The 25,482-nt window shown below is 40.7% G+C and overlaps 1 protein-coding gene across 12 annotated transcripts in view; it reads left to right on the plus strand.

The window, feature by feature from the left end:
* GRIK1 (glutamate ionotropic receptor kainate type subunit 1) overlaps window positions 1-25,482 on the plus strand; it is a gene marked incomplete at both ends in the record, with an annotated part of 430,476 nt that overhangs the window by 345,135 nt on the left and 59,859 nt on the right. The window lies entirely within an intron of this gene.

Here is a 25,482-nt window from a genome sequence, read left to right on the forward strand (position 1 = left end):
CGGGGAAGTTGTCCCTGGATCCCGGGAACCTAGCAGTGGCGGGCTGCACAGGTTCCGCGGAAGAGGGGTGTGGAGAGTGACCTGTGCTCGCACACAGGCCCCTCGGTGGCGGCAGCAGCAGCCTTAACGTCTCCCGCCCGCCTCTGGGGTCCGCGCTTTTAGCCGCGGCTTGCGCCCGTCTCTGGATTCCGCGCTTTCAGCCGCGGCTCGCGCCCGTCTGTGGATTCCGCGCTTTCAGCCGCGGCTCGCGCCCGTCTCTGGATTCCGCGCTTTGAGCCGCGGCTCGCGCCCGTCTCTGGGGTCCGCGCTTTCAGCTGCGGCTCGCGCCCGTCTCTGGGGTTCGCGCTTTTAGCCGCGGCTCGCGCCCGTCTCTGGAGTTCCTTTAAGCAGTGTTCTTAAACCCCTCTCCTCACGCCCCAGGAAACAAAGAGGGAAGGAAAAGTCTCCTGCCTCTTCGGCAGGTGTAGGCTTTTCCCCGGACTCCGTCCAGGCTAGCTGTGGTGCACTAACCCCTTCAGGCTATGTTCAAGCCGCCAACCCCAGTCCTCTCCCTGCGCTCCAGCCTCAGCTCGCAGCCCCGCCCGCCCCGGCGGGTGAGCAGACAAGCCTCTCGGGCTGGTGAGTGCCGGTCGGCACCGATCCTCTGTGCGGGAATCTCCCCGCTTTGCCCTCCGCACCCGTTGCTGTGCAGTCCTCCGCAGCTTCGAAGCTCCCCCCTCCACCTCCCGCAGTCTCCGCCCGCGAAGGGGCTTCCTAGTGTGTGGAAACTTTTCCTCCTTCACAGCTCCCTCCCACTGGTGCAGGTGCCGTCCCTATTCTTTTGTCTCTGTTTTTTCTTTTGCCCTACCCATGTACGTGGGGAGTTTCTTGCCTTTTGGGAGGTCTGAGGTCTTCTGCCAGCCTTCAGTAGGTGTTCTGTAGGAGTTGTTCCACGTGTATATGTATTTCTGGTGTATCTGTGGGGAGGAAGGTGATCTCCGCGTCTTACTCTTCCGCCATCTTCCGCCTTCCCCCTCTTTCCTCTTCATTAAAGTAGGAACAATCCTACTTACCTTATCTGGCTCCTGTGAGGATCAAGTAAGATAGTACAAGCATACCACTTAGCAATTGTCAATATATAACTTTGTAAAGTTATTAAATGACTCTCATGCAAATGTAAAGTAAGCATGTGCCATAAATACACTGATGGAATAATAATGATGGAAATAAACTCCTTAATGATGGAACCAACAGGACAGTAAAACTGGTTCAAAGAAGAGTTAAAGGAACAGTGATTATATAGTCCACCCAGAGAGGCTAACTGAAATAAGAATGCTGAATTAGAGATGAAACTGATTTTTGTCCTACAGAACAATAAAACCATAATTTTTGAGGTTGTCTTTTGTACCAGACATAAATTATTTGCATCTCTGTTGGACAAAAAGTCTACAAGTTAACATATAATTTCATAGTCTTGACCCTGAACAATAGGAAATAGTAAAACAAACAAAAGTACAATCTCCTAGAAAGTTAAATCATCCTTGGGTGGGCCAGTTAGACAATGATCCCAAATGACCTTAAAAGCACATGCATTCATCCTCTTGTTTTATTTCCAAATGTTAGATAATTTTCTCAACAGTCTCTCTCGTATCATAAGTAATCTCTGAAGATTATTTATGTTACAGAAAATCTGGTGTCATTGTGTTGGACCTAATTAATGTACATGGGTGAAATAAGAGCTTTGATTAACTGCATAAGTTTCTTTGAGTATGGACAACAAATTCAGAGCTTCTGTTTAGCAGCTACTAAGGTTAGAAAATTAACTTCCATATGGAAATTTCAAAAGGAATCGCTGATTGCATTTTCATAAGCCTCTCTTGTTCCAGAAGTGTTTTTGTGGCTCTTATTGGTGTATTAATTTCCTATTGCTGCTTAAACAAATCACCATAAACTTGGTGGTTTAAAACAACACAAATTTATTCTCTTACAACTCTGAGGTCAGAAGTCTGACAAGGGTCTCACTGGGCTAATGTCAAAGAGTTGGCAGGGCGGGCTCCTGCTGGAAGCTCTCAGGGAAAATCAGTACCCTTGCCTCTTCCAGCTTTGGGAGGCCTCCTGTAATCCTTGGTTTGTGGACCCTTTCCTCCATCTTCAAAGCTGGCAATGAGCATCTTTCAATCTCTTTTGCTCTGTCCCTCTCCTTCTATCTGTCTGACTTCTCCTGGATCTCTCTTATAAAGACCCTTGTGATTATATTGGGCCCACCCAGATAAAGCAATATGATCCCCCCATTTTAAGATACTTAACTTGATCACATCAACAAGTCCATTTTGCTGCATTCTAGGTTCTGGGGATTAGGACGTGCACACTTGCAGTTAGGGAACCATTATTCACCCTACCAAACAAGGGTAAGAAACTAAACACAAGAAACTCATCTGCACAGTATTTTTATACTACTTACACATTTTGATGAATTTCTCTCTCTTTGAGGGGCCCAACCTCTGGTAGATTTCCTGTCCTGCCAGTAAATGACCTTCCTCATGAGATTTATAGAAACCATAGAACAAATAACAGATGAGTTTCCTAAGAGGGCTTTCTAGATCTTGGTTCTAAGTATGAGGAACAACACTTGTTTCTTCGGTGTGGGTTTGCTATACCTGATTAAATGAGATTTATTCTCAGATGTGGCAATCTTGGTATGACCTTATTGACACAACAAATTTGTCCAACTGTGTCCTGGTGAAAACAGAAGACAATTGTTTGTTTATCTTATGCAAATAACCACATTGACATAAAAACTAGTGTGTTGTTACTGAATTTTGAGGAGTCAGGGAAAATAAATTACCATATAAAGAATGTGTCATTTACAGGAGACTACATTGAGGGTTAAAGATAAAGGATAATTTCACTTCCTTAATAGAACATTTACATATCAGCAATACTCAAAACCCAATAACCTCAATTAGATTTCCCCCCACTATTCATTTAATCCTACTTAAGTCGTGTACATCCGGATGTTGGGTCAGCATTCTGCATTCCTAAGGTCTTCTACTCCAGACCTACTAAAAAGAGTCCTGGAAGTCCTGATTCAGTGCTGTGCTACAGTCACAGTTGTCTAAGTGATATCACTGTAGCTCCAAAGTCTATGCCAGTGACTCGATTTCTTAAAGTACCAACAGTAACAGTATCAGGTACTGATCTAGGGTGGCCTTGGCCTGCAGCGGCTTGAAGCAGGGTTTCAGTTTCCGGCCAGTCATTGAGGTCGGGTCTCGGCGGTGAGAACACCAAACCCTAGCCACTAGACCAGCGGTCAGTGCCAGGGCCCTGGTCCTATGGCTTTGCAGAAAAAGAATTCCACAAGGATGGAAAGTAGCGAAACAAAGTATTTATTAAGGGAAAAAAAGAGTACAGGACGTGTGGATAGACACACAGGTGGGCTCAGAGAGAGAGTCGTGCCCTCATGGCAGTTTGAATCACATTTATGGGGTATTTCTTCCGTGTTTCCTTTGACCAATCATTTTGATTTGCTTGGTTCAGAATCCATATTTGGTGTATCAGGATTTTCCCAGGTGTGTGCGTGCATCTCTCAGCAGAGATGGATTCTAGTGAAGAGGCCTATGGGTAGACTTAGCCACTTAGCATCACTCCTCTTTTGACCTCCAGGGAGCCTTTCTGCACATGTGTAGTCGGGGAGGTCTCCTGACTTCGAGAATGAGGAATATGTGGTCTCTTATCGTCTATATGGGCAAGACCCAGCCTCCTCTCTCAATTGTCCTGGACAACATATATACAGGTCTTGTTTTTTAATCCATTCAGCCAGTCTATGTCTTTTGGTTGAAGCATTTAATCCATTTACATTTAAGGTAATTATCGATATGTATGTTCCTATTACTATTTTCTTAATTGTTTTGGGTTTGTTATTGTAGGTTTTTTCCTTCTCTTGTGTTTCCTGCCTAGAGAAGTTCCTTTAGCATTTGTTGTAAGGCTGGTTTGGTGGTGCTGAATTCCCTTAGGTTTTGCTTGTCTGTAAAGGTTTTAATTTCTCCATCGAATCTGAATGTGATCCTTGCTGAGTAATCTTGGTTTTAGGTTTTTTCCTTTCATCACTTTAAATATGTCCCTCCACTCCCTTCTGGCTTTCAGAGTTTCTGCTGAAAGATCAGCTGTTAACCTTACAAGGATCACCTTGTATGTTATTTGTTGATTTCCCCTTGATACTTTTAATATTTTTTCTTTGTATTTAATTTTTGAAAGTTTTATTAATATGTCTTGGCATGTTTCTCCTTGGCTTTATCCTCTATGGGACTCTCTGTGCTTCCTGGACTTCATTGATTATTTCCTTTCCCATATTAAGGAAGTTTTCAACTATAATCTCTTCAAATATTTTCTCAGTCCCTTTCTTTTTCTTTCTTCTTTCTGGACCCCTATAATTCTAATGTTGATGCATTTAATATTGTCCCAGAAGTCTCTGAGACTCTCTTCAATTATTTTCATCCTATTTTCTTTATTCTGCCCTGTGGTAGTTATTTTCACTATTTTATCTTCCAGGTCACTTATCCATTCTTCTGCCTCAGTTATTCTGCTATTGATTCCTTCTAGAGAATTTTTAATTTCATTTATTCTGTTGTTCATCATTGTTTGCTCTTTAGTTCTTCTAGGTCCTTGTTAAAGGTTTCTTGTTTTCTCCATTCTATTTCCAAGATTTTGGGTCATTTTTACTATCATTATTCTGAATTCTTTTTCTGGTAGACTGCCTATTTCCTCTTCATTTTTTTGGTCTGTTGGGTTTTTACCTTGCTCCTTCATCTGCTATGTGATTCTAGGTCTTCTCATTTTGCTTAACTTACTGTGTTTGAGGGTCTCCTATTCACAGGCTGCAAGTTCCTAGTTCCCATTGTTTTTGATATCTGCCCCCACTGGATAAGGTTAGTTCAGTGGGTTGAGTAAGCTTCCTGGTGGAGGGGACAGGTGCCTGTGTTCTGGTATATGAGGCTGGATCTTGTTTTCTGGTGGGCAGGACAGTGTCCTGTTGAGGTGTTTTGGAGTGTCTGTGAACATATTACAAATTTATGCATGCTTTCTGCTAATGAGTGTGGTGGTTTCCTGTTTTGCTAGTTGTTTGGCATAGGATGTCCAGCATTTTACTTGCTGGTCATTGATGGAGCTGGGTCTTAGCATTGAGATAGTGATCTCTGGGAGAGTTTTCACCATTTGATATTACATGGAGCCAGGAGTCTCTGGTGGACCAACGTCCTGATCTCAGCTTTCCCTTCTCAGAGGCTCAGGCCTGACACCCGGCCAAAGCTCCAAGACACTGTCAGCCACATGGCTCAGAAGAAAAGTGAGACAAGAAAAAAGAAAGAAAAAATAAAATAAAGTTATTAAAATAAAAATTTAAAAGATATATTGTTAAAAATTAAAAAATTAAAAACTAATAAAAAGAAAGAAAGAAGAGAGCATCCAAACCAAAAAACATAACAAGTGCTTAAAAACTATACAAAAGAAAAAAAAAAGATGGACAGACAGAACCCTCAGACAAATTGTAAAAGTAAAGCTATACAGACAAAATTACACAAAGAAGCATACACATACACACAAAAAGGGGAAAATATATATATTTTTTTTTTTTTTAAAAGAGGAAGAGAGCAACCAAATCAATAAACAAATCTACCAATGATAACAAGCTCTAACTGGTAAACTAAGATAAACATAAAACCAAAAACCAATTAGATACAGAAAGCAAACCCCAAGGGTACAGTTGCTCCCAACATATACCACCTCAATTTTTGGATGATTCTTTGTCTATTCAAGTATTCCACAGATGCAGGGTACATCAAGTTTATTGTGGAGATTTAATCTGCTGCTCCTGATGCTGCTGGGAGAAATTTCCCTTTCTCTTCTTTGTTTGCACAGCTCCTGGGGTTCAGCTTTGGATTTGGCCCTGCCTCTGCATGTAGGTCACCTTTGGGCATCTTTTCTCCTCCCAGACAGGACAGGGTTAAAGTAGGAGCTAATTAGGGGGCTCTGGCTCACTCAGGCCGTGGGAAGGAAGGGGTATGGAATGCAGGATGAGCCTGTGACAGCAGAAGCCAGCATGACATTGCAACAGCCTGAGGTGTACCATGTGTTCTCCTGGGGAAGTTGTCCCTGTACCACGGCACCCTGGCAGTGGCGGGCTGCACATGTTTCCAGGAAGGAAAGTGTGGATAGTGATGTGTGCTTGCACACAGGCTTCTTGGTGGCTGCAGCAGCCTTACCATTTCATGCCCATCTCTGGTGTCTGCCCTGATAGCCATGGCTTGTGCCCATCTCTGGAGCTCATTTAGGCAGTGCTCTGAATCCCCTCTCCTTCCACACCCAGAAACAATGGTCTTTTGCCTCTTAGGCAGGTCTAGACTTTTTCTCGGACTCTCTCCTGGCTAGCTGTGGTGAACTAGCCCCCTCCAGGCTGTGTTCACGTAGCCCACCCGAGTCCTCTCCCTGGGATCCTACCTCCGAAGCCCGAACCTCAGCTCCCAACCCTCATCCGCCCTAACAGGTGAGCAGACAAGCCTCTCAGGCTGGTGAGTGCTGGTCGGTACTGATCCTCTGTGCAGGAATCTCTCTGCTTTGCTCTGTACCCCTGTTGCTGCACTCTCCTCCATGGCTCCTAAGCTTCCCCTCTGTCCACCCTCCCACCCACCTACAATCCGTCTCCACCAGTGAAGGGTCTTCCTAGTGTGTGGAAACTTTTCCTCCTTCACAGCTCACTCCCAGAGGTGCAGGTCTCATCCCTATTCTTTTGCCTCTGTTTTTTCTTTTTCTTTTGCCCTACCCAGGTACTTGGGGAGTTTCTTGCCTTTTGGGAAGTCTGAGGTCTTCTGCCAGTGTTCAGTAGGTGTTCTGTATAAATTGTTCCACATGTAGATGTATTTCTGATGTATTTGTGGAAGGTGATCTCCAAGTCTTACTCCTCTGCCATCTTGAAGTTCCCTCTAGCCGTCTTTATATATACAAGGTTGTTTTAAGTTGCTGATCTCTTAATTTCAAATGCAATTCCCATTTCCTGCATTTGTACTCTCCTCATGGTTGCTGGTTTTGATATCATATTTGGATGATATGTACAAAGTCATAAGTAGGATGACTTCCTACTTTTACTGTGTATTTCCCTTTACAGGTGAGCTTTCCCATTTGTGATTTTCTAGTTTCTAGTTGTGGTCCCTTCACCCCCCCACCACCCCTGCCTAGAGAAGTTCCTTTAGCATTTGATTCAAAGCTGGCTTGGTGTTGAATTCTCTTAGCTTTTGCTTGCCTGTAAAGATATTAATTTCTCCACTGAATCTGAATGAGAACCTTGCTGGGTAGAGTATTCTTGGTTGTAGATTTTTCCCTTTCATCACTTTAAATATATCATGCCACTCCCTTCTGGCCTGCAGAGTTTCTGCTGAAAAATCAGCTGATAACCTTATGGGGATTCCCTTGTATGTTACTTGTTGCTTTTCCCTTGTTGCTTTTAGTATTTTTTCTCTGTATTTACTTTTGTTAGTTTGATTAATATGTGTCTCAGTGTGTTTCTCCTTGGGTTTATTCTGTATAGGACTCTCTAAACTTCCTGGACTTGGGTGACTATTTCCTTTCCCATGTTAGGAAAGTTTTCAATTATAATCTCTTCAAATATTTTCTCATTCCCTTTCTCTTCTCTTCTTCTTCTGGGACCCTTGTAATGTGAATGTTGATGCATTTCATGCTGTCCAAGAAGTCTCTGATACTGTCCTCATTTCTTTTCATTATTTTTCTTTATTCTGTTCTGCAGCAGTGGTTTCTACCACTCTGTCTTCCAGCTCACTTACTCATTATTCTGTCTCACTTATTCTGCTATTGATTCCTTCTTTTTTTTTTTTCAGTTATTGTGCTCTTCATCTCTGTTTGTTTGTTCTTTAAGTCTTCTATCTCTATGTTAAACATTTCTTGTATCTTCTTGGTCTATGCCTCTATTCTTTTTCTGAGATTTTTGAATTATCTTTACTATCATTACTGTGAATTCTTTTTAGGTAGATTGCCTGGCCCTTCTTCATTTAGTTGTTCTTGTATGTTTTTATCTTGCTTCTTCATCTGCAATACATTTCTCTGTTATCTTATTTTCTCTAATTTACTGTGTTTGTGGTTTCCTTTGTGAAGGCTGCAGGGTCATACTTCCTCTTGCTTCTGGTGTCTACCCCCTGGTGGTTGAGGATGGTCCATGGGCTTGTGCAGGTTTCCTGGTGGGAGGGACTGGTGCCTGCCCTCTGGTGGGTGGAGCTGGGTCTTGTCTCTCTAGTGGGCAGGGCCATGTCAAGGGGTGTGTTTTGGGGTGTCTATGAGTTTAGTACAACTGTAGGCAACCTGTATGCTCATGGGTGGGACTGTGTTCCTGTCTTGCTGGTTTGGCCTAAGGCATTTCAACACTGGAGCTACAGGCTGTTGGGTGGGGTCAGGAATTAGTGCCAATATGTGGACCTCTGGGAGAGCTCATGCATATTAATATTCCCTGGGACTTCAACTACCAGTGTCCTTGCCCTTACAGTGAACTACAGCCAACCGTTGCCACCCCAGGAGAACCTCCAATATCCCTAAGTAAGTCTAGCTCATGTTCTTACAGAGGTAGTGCTTTGAGCTGGGTCCTAGTGTGATGAGACCTTGTGTGCACCTTCCAAGAGTGGAGTTTCTGTTTCTCCCAGCCCTGTGGAGTTCCTGCATTCAAGCCCTGATGGCCTTCAAGGTTAAATGCTCTGGAGGGTTCTTCCTCTCAATGCCAGACCCTCAGACTGTCTTGGAGAGCTATTTTTATGTGGGAAAATTTCTGTGTAGCCTGAGTGGGTTTCTTTTTTTTTTTGGTGTGATGCTGTTTTTAGTATGGATGACTGCCACCTCTTTCCTCAGTGTATGCTGGCCATTATCCCCTTGATAGGGGGTTTGACTATCATTGTGGTGACCAAAACCCTAGATATTGAGCAAGACCTCCCCTTTGTTCTGTCAGGGACAGGGTCTGCTCCCTAGTTGTTGGAGTGGAGGTCCCCATATCTGCTTTTAGCTGTGTTTCTGATCTGTGGTATGAGGTAGGTGGGATTGGAGCACTCCCACTGTGAGAGAAGCCAATGTGTATTCCTCCTCTGGAGGTGTTCACCTGTGATTGTGCTCTGTTGTGTCACATTTCCCCTGTTGTACAGGCTCACAGAGTACACAGTTGTTGGCATTGCTCTTGGCTCCACCTTAACCCTGGGTAGGCCAGCTATTGGCCCTGGGGACTCTCACTCATTGTTTTCACCAGCCCAGCACAGTTCCACTGAAGTCAGGTCCTAGGACTGCAGTAGTTGTGCACCTGGACCTGCTGTGAGAACTATGAAAGCAGCTCAGACTCTGGCTTGGCCCAACCCCCAAGTGTACATGCCCACAAAGCCCACAGCTGCTAAAGCCAGACCTATCTCAGCTGTGGGAGAACTTGTCTGTTTGGTAGTTCCACAGGCTCTGAGTTTATGAAGCCATCACTGGAGATGGAAATCCATGGTTCATGCAGCCGTGAGGAGAGATTTCACCTCTTCTTCCTTAGCCACATGGTCCCTGGGCTCAGCTGTGGTTTCAGCCCCACCTCTATGTGTGGGCCACCTACTGTCTTTTGCTCCTGAGGCTGCCAGAGCACACAAGCCTGCCCAGCAATGCTAGCTTTTCTAATCAGTAAACCTGTGTACAAAGTTTAGAATGCTCAGTTTAACTAACTTCTTCATCAGAAAACAAAACAATCTGTAAAAACAAAATTTCACTTGAACTATAATTTTCAGTGATACAATTAGGGGAAAAACATGAAATGGCCTTTTAGCCTATTTTTAATTCTTTTTAAAATCAAATATGATCAAAGGTGCATTTTTGTTATAGGAACTTAGGTTTTTACATAAAAATGCTTCTGAGCTAGGAATTTCTGTAATTTTTTTAAGGGTAGCACATCAAGTATACAAAAATTTCAGTTTCTCTATATTATGGTAATCCTAGGAATAATAATATAAACAATCAAATATGTAAACAAAAATAAAATGATCCTTTACTTTGTAAGGTTTTATAATTTAAATTGTTAATACTTTCTGGAGCTAGGATTAAATTTCACATTTACAGAATGAGGCGAAGAGCCTTTTCTCATCTCTGGACACAGCACACAGTCACTGAGGGCTGTGGCTTCAGTTCAACAACCTTAGCCATGGGTTGAAAGTAAACACGGAACATAAAAACTCATGGGGACAGAAGTTAAAGGGTAGTTCTGATAAATAATCCTGCTCAAACAAAATAAAAAGGCTAAGAAACCAAATTATTGGTTATCTCTCACCCTAGAGATGAAGAATTAGATGACTTTCATCTACCTGACTGGTCACCATATAATCAGAACAAAAAGTCAGATTCCCAATTGTTGTTGCCACCAATGGAGAACACCTTGTGCAAATCAAATTCACATACACATAGGGCCTTTGAGTATGTTCTTAAGCCCCATTAGTCCCTAGACTTGGTCATGGCTCAAACTGAGAGGTTCTGAGACACAAAAGGCTCCCCTGACTATGCACTGGAGATGGCACTGGGGAGATGGCCCAGTGGTGCGGGACTAGATGTGTATCTACTGGTCCTTGCAGCCAGTTTTGGAAGAGAAATAGCTCAAACTACGAGTTAGGCAAGATATTTTCAGTTTGACATACTGGAGGAAAAATCAGATTCAAAACATAGAATCAGAAGAAAAGAAACTGGAAAAAATAACAAAAACAAAACAGAAACAGAGAAAAGCACAGTCTTTCCAATTCTCAAAAAAGAAATCTCTGGAGAGGAGCTTCAAGATGGCGGAAGAGTAAGATGCAGAGATCACCTTCCTCTCCACATATACATCAGAAATAAATCTACATGTGGAACAGTTCTTACAGAACACCTACTGAATGCTGGCAGAAGACCTCAGCCTTCCCAAAAGGCAACAAACCCCCATGTACCTGAGTAGGGCAAAAGAAAAAACAGAGACAAAAGAATAGGGATGGGGCCTGCACCAGTGGGAGGGAGCTGTGAAGGAGGAAAGGTTTCCACACACTAGGAAGCCCCTTTGTGAGCGGAGACGGCCGGTGGCGGAGGGGAGAGCTTCGGAGCCGCGGAGGAGAGTGCAGCAACAGAGGTGCAGAGGGCAAAGCAGAGAGATTCCCGCACAGAGGATCAGTGCCAACCAGCACTCACCAGCCCGAGAGGCTTGTCTGCTCACACACTGGGGCGGGTGGGGGCTGGAAGCTGAGGCTCGGGCTTCGGTCAGATCCCAGGGAGAGGACTAGGGATGACAGCATGAACACAGCCTGAAGGGGCAAGTGCACCACAGCTAGTCAGAAGGGAGTCGGGGAAAATGCCTGGAGCTGCAAAAGAGGCAAGAGACTTTTTCTTGCTTCTCTGTTTCCTGGTGCATGAGGAGAGGGGATTAACAGTGCCACTTAAAAGAGCTCCAGAGATGGGCGCGAGCCATGGCCATCAGCATAGATCCCAGAGATGGGCATAGGATGCTAAGGCTGCTGCTGCCACCACCAAGAAGCCTGTGTGCAAGCACAGGTCACTCTCCACACCTCCCCTCCTAGGAACCTGTGCAGCCCGCCACTACCAGGGTCCCGTGATCCAGGGACAACTTCCCCGGGATAACACACGGCATGCCTCAGTGGTTGCAATGTCACTCTGGCCTCTGGTGCCGCAGGCTCGCCCCACATCCGTACCCCTCCCTCACGCCCAGCCTGAGTGATCCAGAGCACCCGAATCAGATGCTCCTTTAACCTCCTCCTGTCTGACTGAAGAACAGACGCCCTCAGGCGACCTACATGCAGAGGTGGGTCCAAATCCAAAGCTAAACCCCAGGAGCTGTTCGAACCAAAAGAGAAAGGGAAATCTCTCCCAGCAGCTACAGGAGCAAAGGATTAAATCTCCACAATCAACTTGATGTACCCTGCATCTGTGGAATATCTGAATAGACAACGAAACATCCCAAATTGAGGAGGTGGACTTTGGGAGCAAAGATATATATATTTGCTTCCCTTTTTTGATTCTTGTGAGTGTGTATGTGTATGTTTCTGTGTGTGATTTTGTCTGTATAGCTTGGCTTTTACCATTTGTCCTAGGGTTATATCTGTCCTTATTTTTTTTTAACTTTTTAAAAATTTTTTCTTAATAATTATATTTTATTTTAATAACTATTTTATTTTATCTTCTTTCTTTCTTTCTTTCTTTCCTTCTTTCTTTCTTTCTATTTTTTCTCACTTTTATTCTGAGCTGTGGGGATGAAAGGCTCTTGGTGCTCCAGCCAGGTGTCAGGGTTGTGCCTCTGAAGTGGGCAAGCCAAGTTCAGTACACTGCTCCATGAGAGACCTCCCATCTCCACATAATATCAAATGGCGAAAATCTCCCAGAGATCTCCATCTCAATGCCAAGACCCAGCTTCACTCAATGACCAGCAAGCTACAGTGCTGGACACCCTATACCAAAAAACAGCAAGACAGGAACAAAACACCATCCATTAGCAGAGAGGTGGCCTAAAATCATAATAAGGCCACAGACACCCCAAAACATACCACCAGATGTGTACCTGCCCACCAGAAAGACAAGATGCAGCTTCACCCACCAGAACACAGACACTAGTCCCCTCCACCAAGAAGGCTACACAGTGCACTGAACCAACCTTAGCCACTGGGGACAGACACCAAAAACAATGGGAACTACAAACCAGCAGCCTGCTAAAAGGAGACCCCAAACACAGTAATTTAAGCAAAATGAGAAGACGGACAAACAAACAGCCAAAGAAGGAGCAAAGCCAAAACCCACCAGACATAACAAATGAGGAGGAAATAGACAATTTACCTCAAAAAGAATTCAGAATAATGATAGTAAAGATGATCCAAAATCTTGGAAATAGAATGGAGAAAATACAAGAAATGTTTAACAAGGACCCAGAAGAACTAAAGTACAAACAAACAGTGATGAACAACACAATAAATGAAATTAAAAATTCTCTAGAATGGATCAGTAGCAGAATAACTGAGGTAGAACAACGGATAAGTGACCTGTAAGATAAAATAGTGGAAATAACTACCACAGAACAGAAGTGAAAAAAGAATGAAAAGATTGAGGACAGCCTCAGAGACCTCTGAGACAACATTAAATGCACCAACATTCGAATTATAGGGGTCCCAGAAAAAGAAGAGAAAAAGAAAGAGACTGAGAAAATATTTGAAGTGAAGTTGAAAACTTCCCTAATATAGGAAAGGAAATAGATAATCAAGTCCAGTAAGCACAGAGAGTCCCAAGCAGGATAAATCCTAGGAGAAACACACCAAGATACATATTAATCAAACTATCAAAAATTAAATACAATGAAAAAATATTAAAAGCAGCAAAGGAAAAACAAATAACACATAAGGGAATCCCCATAAGGTTAACAGCTGAGCTTTCAGCAGAAATTGTGCAAGCCAGAAGGGAGTGGCAGGACATATTTAAAGTGATAAAGGAGAAAATCCTACAACCAAATTACTCTACACAGCAGGATCTCATTCAAATTTGGAGAAATTAAAACCTTTACAGACAAGCAAAAGCTAAGAGAATTCAGCACCACAAATGCTAAGGGAACTTCTCTAGGCAGGAAACACAGAGGAGGAAAAGACCTCTAACAACTAACCCAAAACAATTAAGAAAATGGTAATAGGAACATACATATCCATAATTACCTTAAATGTAAATGAATTAAATGCTCCAACCAAAAGACATAGACTGGCTGAATGGATACAATAACAAAACCCATATATATGCTGTCTACAAGAGACCCACTTCAGACCTAGGGACACATACAGACTGAAAGTCACGGGATGGAAAAAGATATTCCATGCAAATGGCAATCAGAAGAAAACTGGAGTAGAAATTCTTATATCAGTATATCTTATACTTTAAAATAAGGACTATTACAAGAGTCAAAGAAGGACACTACATAATGATCAAGGGATTGACCCAAGAAGAAGATATAACAATTGTAAATATGTATGCACCCAATACAAAGGAGCACCTCAATACATAGGACAAATACTAAGAGCCATAAAAGGGGAAATTGACAGTAACACAATCATAGTATAGGACTTTAACCCCCCACTTTCACCAATGGACAGATCATCCAAAATGAAATTAAATAAGGAAACACAAGCTTTAAATGATACACTAAACAAAATGGACTTAGTTGATATTTATAGGACATTCCATCCAAAAACAACAGAATACAAATTCTTCTCAAGTGCTCATGGAACATTCTCCAGGATAGATCCTATCTTGGGTCACAAAACAAACCTTGGTGAATTTAAGAAATTTGAAATCATATCAAGTATCTTTCCGACCAAAACGCTATGAAACTATATATCAATTACAGGAAAAGAGTCTGTAAAAAATACAAACACATGGAGGCTAAAGAATATACTACTTAATAACCAAGAGATAACTGAATAAATCAAAGAGGAAATCAAAATATTCCTAGAAACAAATGACAATAAAAACACGAAAACAAAACCTATGGGATGCAGCAGAAGCAGTTGTAACAGGGAAGTTTATAGCAATACAATCCTACCTTAGGAAACAAGAAACATCTCAAATAAACAACCTAACCTTACACCTAAAACAATTAGAGAAAGAAGAAGAACAACAACAAAAAAAAAACCCAAAGTTAGCAGAAGGAAAGAAATCATAAAGATCAGATCAGAAATAAATGAAAAAGAAGGAAAAAATAGCAAAGATCAATAAAACTAAAAGCTGGTTCTTTGAGAAGATAAACAAAAGTGATAAACCATTAGCCAGACTTATCAAGAAAAAAGGGAGAATACTCAAATTAATAGAATTAGAAATGAGAAAGGAGAAGTAACAACTGACACTGCAGAAATACAAAGGATCATGAGAGATTACTACAAGCAACTTTATGCCAATAAAATGGACAACCTCGAAGAAATGAACAAATCCTTAGAAAAGCACAACCTTCAGATACTGAACCAGGAAGAAATAGAAAATATGAACAGACCAAAAACAAGCACTGAAATTGAAATTGCGATTAAAAATCTTCCAACAAACAAAAGCCCAGGACCAGATGGCTTCACAGGTGAATTCTATCAAACATTTAGAGAAGAGCTAACACCTATCCTTCTCAAACTCTTCCAAAATATAACAGAGGGAGGAACATTCCCAAACTCCTTCTACGAGGCCACCATCACCCTGATACCAAAACCAGACAAGGATGTCACAAAGAAAGAAAACTACAGGCCAATATCACTGATGAACATAGATGCAAAAATCCTCAACAAAATACTAGCAAACAGAATCCAACAGCACATTAAAAGGATCATACACCATGATCAAGAGGGATTTATCCCAGGAATGCAAGGATTCTTCAATATATGCAAATCAATCAATGTGATACACCATGTTAACAAATTGAAGGAGAAAAAGCATATGATCATCTCAATAGATGCAGAAAGCTTTCGACAAAATTCAACACCCATTTATGATAAAAACCCTCCAGAAAGTAGGCATAGAGGGAACTTTCCTAAACATAATAAAGGCCATATATGACAAATCCACAGCCAACATCGTCCTCAATGGTGAAAAACTGAAACCATTGCCACTAACATCAGGAACAAGACAAGGTTGTCCACTCTCACCACTATTATTCAAAATAGTTTTGGAAGTTTTAGCCACAGCAGTCAGAGAAGAAAAAACATAAAGGGAATTCAAAGCGGAAAAGAAGTAAAACTGTCACTGTTTGCAGATGACATGATGCTATACATAGAGAATCCTAAAGATGTTACCAGAAAACTACTAGAACTAATCAATTAATTTGGTAAGGTAGCAGGATACAAAATTAAAGCACAGAAATCTCTAGCATTCCAATACACTAATGATGAAATATCTGAAAGTGAAATTAAGAAAACACTACCATTTACCATTGCAACAAAAAGAATAAAATAAGAATAAACCTACCTAAGGAGACAAAAGACCTGTGCAGAAAATTATAAAACACTGATGAAAGAAATTAAAGATGATACAAATAGATGGAGAGATATACCATGTTCTTGGTTTGGAAGAATCAACATTGTGAAAATGACTCTACTACCCAAAGCAGTTTACAGATTCATTTCAATCCCTGTCAAACTACTACTGGCATTTTTCACAGAACTAGAACAAAAAATTTCACAATTTGTATGAAAACACAAAAGACCCCGAATAGCCAAAGCAATCTTTAGAATAAAAACAGAGCTGGAAGAATCAGCCTCCCTGATTTCAGACTATACTACAAATCTACAGTAGTCAAGAAAGTATGGTACTGGCACAAAAACAGAAATATAGATCAATGGAACAGGATAGAAAGCCCAGAGATAAACCCACGCACATATGGTCACCTTATGTTTGATAAAGGAGGCAAGAATATACAATGGAGAAAAGACAGCCTCTTCAATAAGTGGTGCTGGGAAAACTGGACAGGTACATGTAAAAGTATGAGATTAGATCACTCCCTAACACCATACACAAAAATAAGCTCAAAATGGATTAAAGACCTAAATGTAAGGCCAGAAACTATCAAACTCTTAGAGGAAAACATAGGCAGAACACTCTATGACATAAATCACAGCAAGATCCTTTCTGACCCACCTCCTAGAGTAATGGAAATAAAAACAAAAATAAACAAATGGGACCTAATGAAACTTCAAAGCTTTTGCACAGCAAAGGAAACCATAAACAGGACCAAAAGACAACCCTCAGAATGGGAGAAAATATTTGCAAATGAAGCAACCGACAAAGGATTAATCTCCAAAATTTACAAGCAGCTCATGCACCTCAATAACAAGAAAACAAACAACCCAATCCAAAAATGGGCAGAAGACCTAAATAGACATTTCTCCAAAGAAGATATACAGACTGCCAACAAACACATGAAAGAATGCTCAACATCATTAATCATTAGAGAAATGCAAATCAAAACTACAATGAGATATCATCTCACACCAGTCAGAATGGCCATCATCAAAAAATCTAGAAACAATAAATGCTGGAGAGGGTGTGGAGAAAAGGGAACACTCTTGCACTGCTGGTGGGAATGTGAATTGGTTCAGCCACTATGGAGAACAGTATGGAGTTTCCTTAAAAAACTACAAATAGAACTACCATATGACCCAGCAATCCCACTACTGGGCATATACCCTGAGAAAACCAAAATTCAAAAAGAGTCATGTACCAAAATGTTCATTGCAGCTCTATTTACAATAGCCCGGAGATGGAAACAACCTAAGTGCCCGTCATCGGATGAATGGATAAAGAAGATGTGGCACATATATACAATGGAATATTACTCAGCCATAAAAAGAAACGAACTTGAGCTATTTGTAATGAGGTGGATAGACCTAGAGTCTGTCATACAGAGTGAAGTAAGTCAGAAAGAAAAAGACAAATACCGTATGCTAACACATATATATGGAATTTAAGAGAAAAAATGTCATGAAGAACCTAGGGGTAAAGCAGGAATAAAGATGCAGACCTCCTAGAGAACGGACTTGAGGTTATGGGGAGGGGGAAGGGTGAGCTGTGACAGGGCGAGAGAGAGTCATGGGCATATACACACTAACAAACATAGTAAGGTAGATAGCTAGTGGGAAGCAGCCGCATGGCACAGGGATATTGGCTCGGTGCTTTGTGACAGCCTGGAGGGGTGGGATAGGGAGGGTGGGAGGGAGGGAGACGCAACAGGGAAGACATATGGGAACATATGTTTATGTATGACTGATTCACTTTGTTATAAAGCAGAAACTAACACACCATTGTAAAGCAATTATACCCCAATAAAGATGTTAAAAAAAAAAAAAAAAACGGAGCTGGAAGAATCAGCCTCCCTGACTTCAGACTATACTACAAATCTACAGTAGTCAAGAAAGTATGGTACTGGCACAAAAACAGAAATATAGATCAATGGAACAGGGTAGAAAACCCAGAGATGAACCCACGCACATATGGTCACCTTATGTTTGATAAAGGAGGCAAGAATATACAATGGAGAAAAGACAGCCTCTTCAATAAGTGGTGCTGGGAAAACCAGACAGCTACATGTAAAAGTATGAAATTAGAACACTCCCTAACACCATACACGAAAATAAACTCAAAATGGATTAAAGACCTAAATGTAAGGCCAGACACTAGAAAACTCTTAGAGGAAAACATAGGCAGAACACTCTATGACATAAATCACAGCAAGATCCTTTCTGACCCTGCTCCTAGAGAAATGGAAATTAAAGCAAAAATAAACAAATGGGACCTAATGAAACTTAAAAGCGTTTGCACAGCAAAGGAAACCATAAACAAGATGAAAAGACAATCCTCAGAATGGGAGAAAATATTTTCAAATGAAGCAAGTGAAACAGGAATAATCTCCAAAATTTACAAGCAGCTCATGTAGCTCAATAACAAAAAGACAAACAACCCAATCCAAAAATGGGCAGAAAACCTAAATAGACATTTCTCCAAAGAAGATATACAGATTGCCAACAGACACATGAAAGAATGCTCAACATCATTAATCTTTAGAGAAATGCAAATCAAAACTACAATGAGATATCATCTCACACCGGTCAGAATGGTCATCATCAAAAAATCTGCAAACAATAAATGCTTGAGAGGGTTTGGAGAAAAGGGAACCCTCTTGCCCTCTTGGTGGGAATGTAAAATGATACAGCCACTATGGAGACGTGTATGGAGGTTCCTTAAAAAGCTACAAATAGAACTACCATATGACCCAGCAATCCCACTACTGGGCATATACCCTGAGAAAACCGAAATTCAAAAACAGTCATGTACCAAAATGTTCATTGCAGCTTTATTTACAATAGCCAGGACATGGAAGCCACCTAATCGTCCATCAACAGATGAATGGATAAACAAGATATGGCCCATATATACAATGGAATATTACTCAGCCATAAAAAGAAAGGAAATTGATTTATTTGTAGTGAGGTGCATGGACCTAGAGTCTGTCATACAGAGTGAAGTAAGTCAGAAAGAGAAAAACAAATACCATATGCTAACACATATATATGGAATCTAAGAGAAAAAAAAAAGGTCATGAAGTACCTAGGTGCAAGACGGGAATAAAGACACAGACCTACTTAGAGAATGGACTTGAGGATAAGGGGTGGGGGAAGGTAAGCTGTGATAAAGTGAGAGAGTTGCATGGACATATATGCACTACGAAACTTAAAATAGATAGCTGGTGGGAAGCAGCCACATAGCACAGGGAGATCAGCTTGGTGCTTTGTGACCACCTAGAGGGGTGGGATAGGGAGGGTGGGAGGAAGGGAGATGCAAGAGAGAAGAGATATGGGTACATATGTATATGTATAACTGATTCATTTTTTTATAAAGCAAAAACTAGCACACCATTGTAAGGCAATTATACTCCAATAAAGATGTTAAAAAAATGAAAAAGAAAAGTAGGCTCCTAAAATGGCACAAATGAACTGGTTTGCAGGGCAGAAATAGAGACACAGATGTAGAGAACAAATGTATGGACACCAAGGGGGGAATGTGAGGGGGTGGGGGGGTGGGATGAATTGGGAGATTGGGATTGACATGTATGCACTAATATGTATAAAATAGATAACTAATAAAACCTGCTGTATAAGAAAGAAATAAAATAAAATTCAAAAATTAAAAAAATATACCTGACTATTACTAGAGTTAAATGCTAGCCACTTACTTCCTCAATTCTAAAATATATATATTTTATTTGGACCATAAATATCATCTTGGGAAAAAGCATACAAATGAAGCATTAATGAAAACTTTTATTTTTCTTCTTTTATCTCTTAATTTTTGTCTCTTGGCCATCAAATTATGTGTCTGATAAGAGAGAAGAAAGTCACACCATTTGACTCACTTGCTATTAAGCAGTTGTTGTCAAAAGGTCTAATACAGAGTAGAAATTAAAGCTATTTCCTAAAATAGGGACAATAGTTTAAGTATTGTTTTCAGTTAAGTATACTATAATTGTCCTCTGTGCAAATGCTTCTACATAAGGCAAGCAAATTGTAATTATGACTAATATAATTATATATCATTATCTAAATTGTGTATGCTTCAGCCTTGGCCCAGAAAATGGATTCCTTATGGACCTTATTCATCATATCCAGGAATTAGTCATTGTCTATTCACCCTGATCAATAATGCATTGGTGATTTCATAGAAGCTTATCAACAATTAGTTTCTGAAGAAAGAACATATAAAAAAATGTTCATCTAGGGTTGGGAGGAAGAAAGACAGAGGTAATTGTGTCAGTTAGGGAAACCTGATTTCGAAGGTCAAAAGATATTTCAGTTCAGTAAAGGACCAGGCAGGGTGTCTTTGTAGATATTGAGGCAGGAAAAGAAGCATTGTTAGAGCATGAAAAGGGGACTTTTTACCACTTGGATGAGCAGGGAAGAGAAACGGGAAGTGGGAGTTACTCTGCACCAGTGATTGGCACACTAAATCCAAGAATAAAACTAGCACAACAGGATCCAAACAAAGGGACACAGTAGACACACTTAGTGGAAATAAAATTGGATTTCTGACCTGGGTTTTAAGACCTTGCTATGAGCTATATGCTACATCAAGAGATAAATGCTACCAATTTCTGTACATTTTCAGAGAGCTCCATAAACTCTGGACAATGTATCAAATTGACTCACAGCATGACCCCCACAAAGGAAAAGTTGCCTTTAGGAAAAAGCTTTCTGAAAATCCTATAGAACTTAATGGAGATAACTACTTCTTTCCAAACATATCAGGAAGAGGGTTAGAACTGCACATTTTTAGAAGCATGAAGAAGGGATTTGAAAACTGGCTTAGTCCAAACCCTTAACCCAGTAGAGGTTTCCACTGAACCAAAGTCATAGACAAATTGTTCTCCACTCTCAGGCAAATGCTATAACCTGAATGCAGTAGCTTATTTAGCAACTCTCAGTTAACCCATCAACCTATGAAGCCAGCCTTTGACTTGCAAAATAAAGAGGAGTGACCTGCATACAAAAAGTATGACTGGGGTACGATGAGGAGGAAAAGGAAATTACAATATTAGGAGATGTACCTAAATATACACAAGAGGATGCTCCCTACTTGCCTTTGATATTGATTTGATTTTTTTTTTGTCCCAATACAGAGAATGCAATTACCTATATCTCAGAAAGTGTAACAACAGGTGTTACTATTGACCATAAAAATATGCCATCTCGGGTTTCCCTGATGGTGCAGTGGTCGAGAGTACGCCTGCCGATGCAGGGGACACGGGTTCGTGCCCCGATCTGGGAAGATCCCATATGCCACGGAGCGGCTGGGCCCGTGAGCCATGGCTGCTGAGCCTGCGTGTCCGGAGCCTGTGCTCTGCAAAGGGAGAGGCCACAACAGTGACAGGCCCGCGTACCACAAAAAAAAAAAAAAAATGCCATCTCTTTTTTAAAGGTGGTGCTAATGTTTAACATTATGGCTTCCATTGGCAATAAACTCTGAAGGCAAAGTTCTAGGATTTATAAAAAGCCTTTCTCTACATGTGTCACAACACTTTAACTTACATCTAGTTTGACCATATAAGCTGCTTAGATGAGACTTGTAATGTCATTTCCTGACATTAATTTGATTTAACTTCCAGTATTATCAAGTGATAAAGTGTACTTCTGTCATGATAGCCATTCCATCTGTGTGGTAGTTAGAAAATAGTTAGTTTTGTGCTAATTGTGTTGGTTCCTGACAAATTGGTTCCATAACATATTCTTTATGTGGGAACTTTAATAGCAATGCTTTCATCAAGAAACTCTGTCCATCCTGCTGTGGAACTCATTCTATTAATACTTAATGGTGTACAAGTTGTTGGGACAGGAAGATGAAGGAACTATGCTGTCCCTATGTTCATACATAGACATGAGAATACATTTCCATAAATGTTGTTCTATGAGAACTACCTGCTAACCAACCTTCTGCTTACAATCTTGACTTTCTCTGAGTCATCCTCCTCAATTCTGACAAAATGATCTTCCTGTAATGCACACCTGCCCATGACACTCCTAGGCTTGAAACACTCCAATAATCCCCAAATGTCTATAGAGCAAGGTCCAAGCACATTAGTATGATTCACAACACCATTATGAACAGAAACCTATTCTCCTTCCCAGGCTCATTTCTCATCATTCCTTACCTCACATGATGGATCCATGACAAACATAATTTATTTTGTGTTTCATGCTTTTACTCAGTCTATGAGTCTTTGCTTGGTCAACTAACTTCTCATCCTTTGAGAGTTCAGGCATCCTTTCCTCCAGGAACATGTCACTGGCTCTCTTTTTTTCCTTGCAGTTAGGATAAGTACGATCCATACTTCTTTCTTTAGTTACTATGTGCAAATTTTTATCCTCACACTTGGGTGCTTCATTGAAATACATTAATGTGCTTATTCCTACTAAACTATAAACTACTAGGTGTTGTATTCCCAGATACTTCCTGGCACCAGGAAGATGAGATCCAAGAGCACCAATGGGATAAGTCCCAGTCTTAGCAGTCAGGCAGAGAAAGCAAAGTTTCCCTTCCTCTGCCTCTTTGTTCCTTTTTTTATTCAGGCCCTCATTGCATTAGATAACGCCCACTCACATTGGAGAGGGCAATTGCTTTATTGATTCAAATGGAAACACCCTCACAGACACACCTGGAGATAATGCTTAACCAGAAAACTGAGCATCCCATGACCCAGTCAAGTTGACATATAAAATTAACCATCACAACTGCAAATGTAAAGTCAAGCTTTAGACTCATTTATAGGTGACATAAATTCAGTATGTACTTTATGTGTTGAGGGAAATTGAATGAATATGAAATTACATTTCAGGACAATGAATCTGATATTGCTTTGTAAAATGAAATACAGAAGAGACCAGAAAAAGCTACACATATGAGTACTGATACTGGAGGTAATAAAAGCCAAATTCTAGAGTTATGAATGTGGGGAAGGAAAATAAGAGATAGTTATAAAAATAATCACTGTTAAACTTTTAAATGTATTCAATGTGTTAAGAATTGTGTTAAGTGCCATTTAAATCTCTCAAAAACCCTGCATGGATAAACACTGAAATCTGAGATAAACCAGATTCAGGTTAAATAACCTTCCTGAAGTCATACTTCAGAGATTTAAAAGCAGCTCTGTGATAACCTCATACTCTTTCCACTGCATTGCTTCTGCCTCTTGGCCAAATGGGTAAATATATTCAACATACACACATGATGTGAACACTGTGGATATAGTGTAGCTCTCAGGATCTTTTTCACATCTTACACATATCTGATGAATTTGGTAAAGTCAGGAGAGAGAAAATAGCTAAGTGAATACAAAAGACTGAGTTCTCTTTTATCCTCATTTGTAAGTCAACTCAAATAGGCAAGCTTACCAAGAATCACCTAATGATTGAAGCTCAAGACCCTCTGGGGCCACTATTTTTTATTTAATGAAACTACCAAAGATCTCCAATGTCAGTTCTGTGAAGGGCAGACTACTGTGATTTTTAGTTCCTCAAATGATGTTGATACATGTGGTAGGCTGAACAGTGGTCCCCCTGCAAAGATATACATGTCCCAATCTCTGGAATTTGCAATTGTTACCTTATATAAAAACAACGGCAAAAAGATTGCATATGTGATTAAATGAAGGATTTTTCTTTTTCCTTTTTTTTTTAATTGGGTTATAGTTGCTTTACAATGTTGTATTAGTTTCTACTGTACAACAAACTGAATCAGCTATATGTATACATATATCCCTTCCCTCTTGGACCTCCTTCCCACCCACCTACCCCCCCCAAATCCCACCCATCTAGGTCACCACAGAGCACCAGGTGAGCTCCCTGTGCTACACAGCAGGTTCCCACTAGCTATCTGTTTTACACATGGCAGTGCACATACATCAGTCCCAATCTCCCAATTCATCCCACCCCCTCCCTCTGTCCACACATCCATTCTTTATGTCTGTGTCTGTGTTCCTGCCCTGCAAATAGATTCATCTGTATCATTTTTCTAAATTCCACATATATGCATTAATATACGATATTTGGTTTTCTCTTTCTTACTTCAATCTGTGTGACAGTCTCTAGGCCCATCCACATCTCTAAAAATGGCCCAGTTTGTTCCTTTTTATGGCTGAGTAATATTCCATTGTATATATGTACCACATCTTTCTATCCATTCATCTGTCGATAGACATTTTCTTTAAACAGCAAACATTTATTTCTCACAGTTTTGGATGCTGGAAGTCTAAGATCAGGGTGCCAGAAATGTTGGGTTCTTGGTGAGGCCTCTGTTTCTGGTTTGCAGATGGCTGCCTTCTTGCTCTCACATGGCTGAGAGAGATCACCTCTCTCATATATCTTTTTGCCCTCGTTTTTTGAGAAATAATTGTCATACATCACTGTATAAGCTTAAGAAGAAGAGCATAATGGTTTGATTTACAGATCTTATGAACTGATTACCACAGTAGATTCAGCTAACATCCATCTTTTTATGTTTTTATGATATTTAGCATTCTCTTTTCTCGACTCAAAGAACTCCCTTTAGCATTTCTTGTAAGGCAGTTCTAGTGGTAATGAACTTCCTCAGATTTTGTTTGCTCGGGAAAAGTCTTTATTCCTCTCTTGTTTCTGAAGGACAGCTTCACCAGGAATAGAATTCTTGGTTGACAGTTATTTTCTTTTTTTGTTTTGGGGTTTTATTTGTGGTACACAGGCCTCTCACTGCTGTGGCCTCTCCTGTTGCAGAGCACAGGCTCCGGACGTGCAGGCTCAGTGGCCATGGCTCACGGGCCCAGCCGCTCTGCGGCATGTGGGATCCTCCCAGACCGGGGTATGAACCCGTATCCCCTGCATCGGCAGGCAGACTCCCAACCACTGCGCCACCAGGGAAGCCTGACTGTTATTTTCTTTTAATATTTTGAATATTTCATGTCATTTTCTCTTAGCCTGAAAAGTTTCTCCTGAGAAATCCACCAATAGTCTTACAGGGTTTCCCTTGTGTGTAACTTCTCTCTTTCTCTTGTTGTTCTTAAAATTCTTTGAGAAGAAAAACACTAATTTGAAAAGATACATGCATGTCAATATTCATAGCAGCATTATTTACAGTAGCCAAGATATAGAAACAACGTAACTATCCATCAACAGATGGATGGATAAAGAATATTACTCAGACATAAGAAAGAATGAAATCCTTCCATTTGCAACAGCATGAATGGACCTAGAGGGTGTTATGCTTAGTGAAATAAGTCAGACAGAGAAAGACAAATACTCTACATTATCACTTATACGTGGAATCTAAAAAATAAAACAAATAATGTATATAGCCAAACAGAAAGAGACTCACAGATATAAAGAACAAACTCGTGGTTACCAGTGGGGAAAGGGAAGGGAGAAGGGGTACGATAGGGGAATGGGATTA

Source organism: Leucopleurus acutus, assembly GCF_964270905.1.
Source record: "Leucopleurus acutus genome assembly, chromosome: 5".
NCBI lineage: Eukaryota > Metazoa > Chordata > Mammalia > Artiodactyla > Delphinidae > Leucopleurus > Leucopleurus acutus.